This window comes from Ursus maritimus, unplaced genomic scaffold, assembly GCF_017311325.1.
Source record: "Ursus maritimus isolate PB19 unplaced genomic scaffold, ASM1731132v1 scaffold_13, whole genome shotgun sequence".
NCBI classification, from domain to species: domain Eukaryota; kingdom Metazoa; phylum Chordata; class Mammalia; order Carnivora; family Ursidae; genus Ursus; species Ursus maritimus.
Genome location: NW_024423675.1, coordinates 57918791 through 57926602, shown reverse-complemented (window position 1 = coordinate 57926602; position 7812 = coordinate 57918791). Strand labels below are relative to the sequence as shown.

The following is a 7812-nucleotide window of genomic DNA, read 5'->3' as shown; positions in this document are numbered from 1 at the left end:
TACGGATAGCATAAGTCTCTAAGGAATTTTGGAAGCAAGGTTTCCAGGACCTTGAGGGGGCTAGCTATTGTTGGGGAAAGGTCATTTATGACTGTCTAATGAAACCTGAGTCATGAGACCCTTCAGATGTATATTGGTGGGTCATATGTTTGGGGGATGATTGCCAACATGTATCTTGGGGGTAGAGATAAAGGAAGTTTCCAATGAATTTTTACATGTTGAGGTAGACTTATAGGATCCTGGGGGTTGGGCTAAGCTTACCTGTTGCTCTTAGCAAGGTATTAACATGGAGGAAGCTGAATTCCTAGAGGAAGGTCACTCTGCCTATTTCAAGGACTTGTCAATGGGCTGTGGGTAGTAAGGAAATTTAATTTTTCTTTTGCCTTTGTTTCTCACATCAGACACCTGGGGCTGAGAATGTAAATATGCAAAAGAGCATGAGGGGCAAGGGGACCCCCGAGACTTTCACTGCAACTCCCCTCAGAGACTGCAGTGTGCTCGCTGTCACCGAGTGCGGTGTGGGGAGACCAGCTTTCCCCATGAGGCCAGCTGGTGACAGCCTTTGTAAGTGCCTATGATCAGGCCCAAAGGGCCACACATAGGATTTTAACCAAGAATGAGAACTTCCCTCTCTCATTCCTTTCACTCTTGCTTTTTCACTCTGGTGAGGCCAGCTGCCATGTCGTGAGCTTCCCTGCAGAGAAGTCCATGCGGCAAACTACCGAGGGTGGCCTTGGTCATCAGCCAGCATGAACTGAGGCCCTCAGTCTTGGAGTTGTGAGAAGCTGAATCCTACCAACAACTGCAGGAGTGAGCTTGGAAGTTTCCCTCTCCTGTCGAGTCTTAAGGTGCCTGAAGCCTTGATAGACCCCTTGAGTATATAGCTTGTGGGAGACCCTTAGGAGGAGAACCCGGTTAAGCTGGCCCAGACTTCTGACCTACAGAAGCTTTGAGGTGTTGGTCATTTTCAGCCTCTAAGTGTCAACACAATCAGATAGCCGATAACCATGTTAACGATGCAGCTCCCACATTCTGGAAAATTGCACTGGTCACGAGCTCCATTCTAATGGTTTGTTTCCTTTTCATTGAAAGCAGAGTATAAATAGAAAGAGATTGTACTCTTCCCAAGAAACAAGATGCTGCTGTTGGAAAGGAGCCGTGGGAGGTCAGGAATTTATTGGTGAGGAGTTTAAGTATCTTTGACTCACAGCCTGTCATTTTCTTGCCTGGTGGGGGAAAGACAAGTTCTGCTATTAGAGAATTTATGATTTGTGCTGCAAAACAGTGGCAAGCTAAGACTCATTTTTACCCAAAAATGCTTTCCTCCCGTATTGAGAAGAGCATTATGAACTATTAGGAGAAGGGAAAGAAGAGAAATTTGAAATAAGATTGAGCCTAAACGATGTGGGTGATGAACAAATGGCATCTCCACCGAACACACGAGAACAGCTCTGCGAACGTTCCCACCCTCCGTGGCTGTGCATAAACGTCTTTGCCTCCAAAACAGGAAAGCAAAACCAGGTAATGTTTGGGCCTGTGTCCTGGAAACGAAGACACTGGGTGGTGTTTAGGGTTACGTGAAGTTGGACAGACGAGACATGCGCGCTTTGCGTGCCCAGTGCCTTGGATTTGGGAATCGAGGAAGGGATCAATAACAATAAGAGGGAAGAACCAGAAAATTGAGGAAGTAGAGATGACACTTCCTCTTCTTTCGAAAGAGCCTCAGTCTCTGCTCAGCTTCTAATTTGTAGTCCTGTGTAGACCGAGCCTCCAGAGCTGTTGGCTGTGAGGGGTGGAATCCCAGCCTTTGCCTCAGTGGATTATGAGTTTCCTGAACTCAGGGATAACCAGCCAGCTCTTGGATTTACTCTCTTTTTCTTGCATGTAAGTAAAATCACTCCTTGGCTGATGTATCAGACGTCATTGCTTGGCTTATCAAGGTGGCAAAGCAATCGAAACCCTGGCGCTCTCTCTTTCAGCATGGCGATGAGTTTTAAAATGTGACTCTTGGGAGATGATACAATGTTTGCTCAGCTCTTCATGAGCCTGCCGCTGGGAAGTCCAGTGTCAAAATTACTCTCTCATTCCCTGAGAGGATGGTTGTATACTCAGTCTGCTTTTCTCTTTCTTGAATGGATGTTGTATTGACAGTTGCTTGGACTGTGGACCATGCATTTGGTTTAGAAAAGCACACTTAAACATTTGTTTGGGTCCTGAGGAGTTTGCAGGGGAAACTCTGTGTGGCCGCCCATTTGAGAAGCTGTGCTCTTTGTGGAGGACCCCCTTTGGAGGCAGGCAGCTGGAGGGGATTTTACTCTTCGGGAAAAGTCACAGGCTTGAAATCACACCTGTATATAAATGAGAACGTAGGTAACATTGGTCCCGAGGTTTTTACCACGTGCACCTGGGGCATTTGGTTTTCTTTGGACGGGAGAGAACTGGAGTTGTGGGAGTCTGAGTTACCACCCAGCAGGGCATCTCTGACTGCGGTAGTGGGTTTTACTTTTCTGCAGGGGCCCATGTGTTCCTACTCCTGTCCTAGGTCGTGCACAGTCATACACAGAATCTGACTCCTCTCCCCCTAATTATTTTACATAGAAAATAGGAACAGAAAGAATACGGTTTCTTTCATGCAAGTGAGGAGGAAAGGGACTTCAGTGTATGTATTTGTTGAGGTCCTCATTCTTTAATCGATATTCTAATCTTCTTCCTTTCCTTGCTGTCTACATCAAGAGTCTTTTCGGGGGAGGGTGTGTCTGTAAACGCTTGCAGGCAAGCTGCATTAAGCAAACGCACATCAGCCGAGTCTGGAAATAGGAAGTTCTTTCCTGTGGTAGTTTTCTGTGGCAATACGAGATAAGAAATTACTTCATGACGATTGCCTGAGACTTTCCTTTTGACGCGGGGTATCCTTCTTGAACAGCTCACTTCTGCTTTCCATCCAGCATGGAGGCTCGGCTATGGGAACTGGTAACGCCAACACAGGCTGACAATTTGCAAGCGTGTTTCACATGGCAAACAGTATGTGAACATGAAGACAGTCCTCAACAATGAGCTCTTGGTGTTGAAGAAACACCGCAAATGGGGGAGTTCTTATACCCTGAGTGCTCAAAACCATGTCTGCCACATAGGATGCTCTCCGTCAGCTTTTGTCGAATGGATACATGATGGGGATTGTTTCTAAAGCAAGGGTGGTGGGTAGCCTTTGCTTTCTCTCTGTTACTCTGACACTTAAGAAAATGCTTGTTGGAGGTTAAAGTGAAGCAAGAGAGGAAAATATAAGGGTGAGAAGAGAAGAAAGGGCATCTAGAAATGAAATGGAAAGAAGTGGTGATGGGGATAAGAAGCCCTAAGGGTGGCGATCTGGTGGTGATGGGGGTTTGGAGCTGGTGGTGGAGGTGGTGGAGGTGGTCATGGCGGTGGTGCAGGTGGTGATGGAGCTAGTGGTGGAGGTGGTGGAGGTGGTGGTGGAGCTGGTGGTGGAGGTGGTGGTGGTGATGATGGAGCTGGTGGTGGAGGTGGTGGAGGTGATGATGGAGCTGGTGCAGGTGATGATGGCGGTGATGGTGGAGGTGATGATGGAGGTGGTGGTGGAGGTGATGGTGGTGACGGTGGCAGTGTGACAGTAGACATGGCGGTGGACTGGAGGTGATTCTGGGAGAGCAATATGATGTAGCCAGGAGAAAACATAAACATGGGGTCAGACCCATCTTTTCAAAATCTACGAGCTCTGGACCTGTAAAAGTGGTGATTAGAACAGTCTGAGTTTTTGGGGTTGTGTGTGAAGGTCACAAATCTGCCCACAGTCTGCTACTTCATGGGTCTTCACTAAATGGCCATTATCAGTGTTTTTTCTTCAGCTTTCAAATCATCACAGCCACCTCTACAAATTTAACTACCAATTTATATTTTCTTCTTTATGCTTTTCAGTAGTTTCTAAATTACATAAATAAGCATGATTCTTTTAAAGAATTATGTATTAAGAATAAAAGGCACGTATTGCATGGTGCACTGGGTGTTATACGCAACTAATGAATCATCGAACTTTACATTAAAAACCAGGGATGTACTGTATGGTGACTAACATAATATAATAAAAAAAATTAAAAAAAAGGAATAAATGTTATGCTTAGTTATCAGGATGGTTAAGCAGACAGCAGCAGATCTGTATAAAGGAATAACACCAACCCAAGGATGTTTGAGGAAATATTGTCATTTATGAATGCTAAGTAAAGAGAGCAGACGCACAACTATTTCAACTATGTAAAAATATTGTAGAGAAGCCAGATTGAGGTAAATATGCTAAAATGTTACTACATGATTAGTGGATTTATAGCTGATAGTTATATTTGTCTTTGTACTTTCCTATCTTTTTTCCCTCAAGTTTTCCATTAGTGGAGCATATCTGGGCTGCCTTAATAATTTGAATACAAAATAAATGTTGAATTAAAATAAATGAACAAACATTTAACTCTCTTTTAATCTTCCACCAAAAATAAAACAAAAGCAGCTTCTTAGTGGTAGTATGCTAATGTTGGTGGTTCATGGCAATCTAAGAAATGACACAGTTTATGTTATTTAATGTTTGGGGATTCCTTTTGAGATTAAGATGGGTATGGAATCATGTGATAGCTCTAGTGTGAAAATAAATAAGAACCCAACTGGGGCTGACTGGTCTAATTCGTGCCTAGAATCACTTTAAAAAATGGGTTATTTTCTCTGGATGATTTATAACGGCTTCTAAACCTATATTGGATGACTTTCTAGCAAGTTCAATAGTCAATTCCATAGTTAATAGTTCTAAATTACATTTGGACTTGCCAGCATAAGACTAATTACTTTTTAAGGGCATGTTGACTTATCTTTATAACATCTTGGCATACACAGGGAGAGAAAAACATTTTTGTGAAGTCAAGAAGTAATTCTTGTTGTTAAGCTCTTGGCTACCCCATCTCACAGTGCCAGGGGCAGCCTGTCACTAGCGAGGAGTCCCTGATTGGAGGCTAACCCGGAATCGAATACTTGGATTCGTAGGTGTGTTGAGCAACTCTCCTTTGTCTCAGAAATGATCGGGTGAGAGATTTGCCAAAGAGGCAAATGATGACCAAGTGCGAACAAAAGACAGGCCTCCCAAACTAAGTGACCGTTGAAGTTTTTCAACTCACCCCCAAATTACTAGAATGTGGATAAGCTCTTGCAAAAATATCTGAATACATTAGTGAGAGTGAGTTAAGGTTAGAAACAAAAGAATTAATCTAACAGACAAGAAACCTCCTGCCCAGATAGCCCAGCGTGGGATATGACTTGAACTAGAAATAGCGGGATAGACTTTTGAATAGAGAGTCCATAGCATTTTCGAGATATTGCGTGTGTGGGGCACTGAATAAAGAGCGACGATGTTCCTGAACACTTGCTATGTTCCAGGCACCGTAAGCAGCACTTTCACTAGTACCTGAACAATTTCAGTCACTTCTCAAAACAATCCCAGGAAACGGGAGTTGTCGTCTCCATGAGCCGGAAGCCCAGAGAGGAAACGTATCCTGTCTAAACCCCCACACGAGGCAGGGGCAGAGAGGGGCTTCAAACCCAGATCTTTGTGTGTCTCCCCTGGGGCCTGGCCACTGTGCCACAGGGCCCTATGCTGTTTTCATTCACATTAGGGATTCTCTTACATCAGCTGGTGGTTTGAGGCCAAGACTTGGGAAGCAAAGGGTGGGTCTGAGCGGATTCATTGCCTACTTTGAAATCGCTTTAAGTGAAATTCCTTTCCCTTTCCTGCCTGAGGAGGTAGTGAAAAGGACTTTCTCTTTTTTCTTCAGGGCACTTCCCCTGCCCTACAGGATGGCACATATGGGTGTCACCGTAGCCTACTTTCTAGGCGGTCCGGTGCTATTATGCAGGGACACCACTCAACCAGAGGGGAAGGGAGGGGTCTGGGGGACAGTGGCATTCATGGCTCTCAGGACCGTCCTTGCATAGTCCGCAGCCCCAGTCAGAGCACACTGACAGTTTCATCACAGCAAAAAGCCTCCTTGCGGCCCATTTATAACAATACCTTATCTAATCTGAAAACATCCAATTTGCATTTTGAGTGTCAGTGGACCCATATTGATGGGGCTTTCTATTAGGCTCTGTGTGTTAGCGGGATCAGCATAGGTCCAGGGGTCAGGAGACCCAGGCTGCCCGTGACATATGACAGTTGGGTGATACCAAGCAAGGCATTTAACGTCTCCACACATAAGTCTTCTCATCTATAAAAGCAAAGATAAAAATTCCTAACCAGTATGCTTTCTGATGTGGAAGAAAGTAAAAACGTTATAAACCAATGGGGCCTTCTGTCTTTGCTATGATTCCAGTTTCTTACCATGTGGAGACTCCTTCGCATACAAGAACTTTCTGGCAGAAGAAGATTAAAGCTAGTAAGGGGGTATTAGTATGGGCTGAATTGTGCCTCCCTCCCCCAAAAAGATATGCTGAAGTCCCAATCCCCAGTACTTCAGAATGTGACCTTATTTGAAAATAAAGTAGTTGTGGATGTCATTAGTTGAATTAAGGTGAGGTCATAATGGATTGGGCCCTTAATCCAGTACGACTGGTGTCCTTATAAGAACGCAGCCCTGTAAAGACAGACACACAGACAGCACGTGATGATAAAGACAGAGATGGGTGCGACAGAGCTGCCAGCCAACGATGGCCAAAGAACTGCCAACCGGCCCCAGAAGTCTAGGGAAAGGCAAGGAAGGATTACCCCCTATGGTTTCAGAGGGAGCATGGCCCTGCCACCATCTTGATTTCCAACTTCTGGCCTCCAGAACTGTGAGAGCATAAATTCCTGTTGTTTTGAGCCACTCAGTTTGCAGTATTTTGTTACACAGCCCCAGAAACAAACAAGGGGAAAGAATAAACGTCATTTTAAGTGCTAGTGATAAACTCATCTGCATTGCTGGCAAGCACTTCTAGGGACCAAATCCAGCATGACTCATTTCTCTGACTTTAACCTGTGGCATTGGGCCTCAAACAGTGGAGTCACTTCCTCATTGAGTGGGAATGAATAAAGACACTAAACAACGAAACACATTTACGAAATGAAAATCAGGCTATTGTGAAATCTATAAAAGGCATCTTTTCATAAATTGAATCTAGCAAGGGACTCCAGATGATTGTACCCATGTGGTAATTTGCTAGATATGGAGCATTTGTGTCAACTTGGGAGGGTATTTACTTCCTCAAGTTGTATATTGGAAGAAAAGGTTAAATATTCTGACTTGGAAAATAATGCAATGTGATGATACTTTGGTCCAAACATAAAATCTACAACTTTAAGCATATAGCAAATGGAAATTCTCCAATTAATGAGCCATCAGGTCATTAATGAATCTAAAATGGTTTAATCTAAAATTGTTGAGTCCTTCGATACATAAAATTAATTTGGTAGCTGCCTAGCTATTTTAATGACAACATAAGTAGCCAGGATTTCAAGCACATTCTTGGGTTTCTCTACAACATAAGAATCTGTTAAATCCCCTTTTCAATAGAGTTTAAATTACCCTAATTCTTATTACCATAATTACCTCTAGCAGAACAACATTCTTTTAGCAGGAAAACATCATTGTATGAGCCTAGTCATTTAATCTGCACAAAACTAAACACATATTTTTGATTCCCCTTTTATTTTTTTAAAGATTTTATTTATTTATTTATTTGAGAGAGAGGGAGAGTGAGAGAGAGAGCATGTGTGGCCAGAGAGGGGCAGAGGGAGAGGGAGAGAGAATTTCCATCAGACTCTGCGTTGAGCCCAGAGCCCGACGGGGG

The 7812-nt window shown here is 43.8% G+C and overlaps 1 protein-coding gene across 6 annotated transcripts in view; it reads left to right on the top strand.

Moving 5' to 3' along the window:
- The first annotated feature begins 1727 nt into the window (after nucleotides 1-1727).
- IPCEF1 (interaction protein for cytohesin exchange factors 1) overlaps nucleotides 1728-7812 on the top strand; it is a 175333-nt gene continuing 169248 nt past the window's right edge. For all 6 annotated transcript variants that reach the window (XM_040627984.1, XM_040627978.1, XM_040627985.1 and 3 more), the window contains exon 1: nucleotides 1728-1884. The gene's annotated coding sequence lies outside the window, so the exon portion shown is untranslated. The remainder of the gene's footprint in view (nucleotides 1885-7812) is intronic.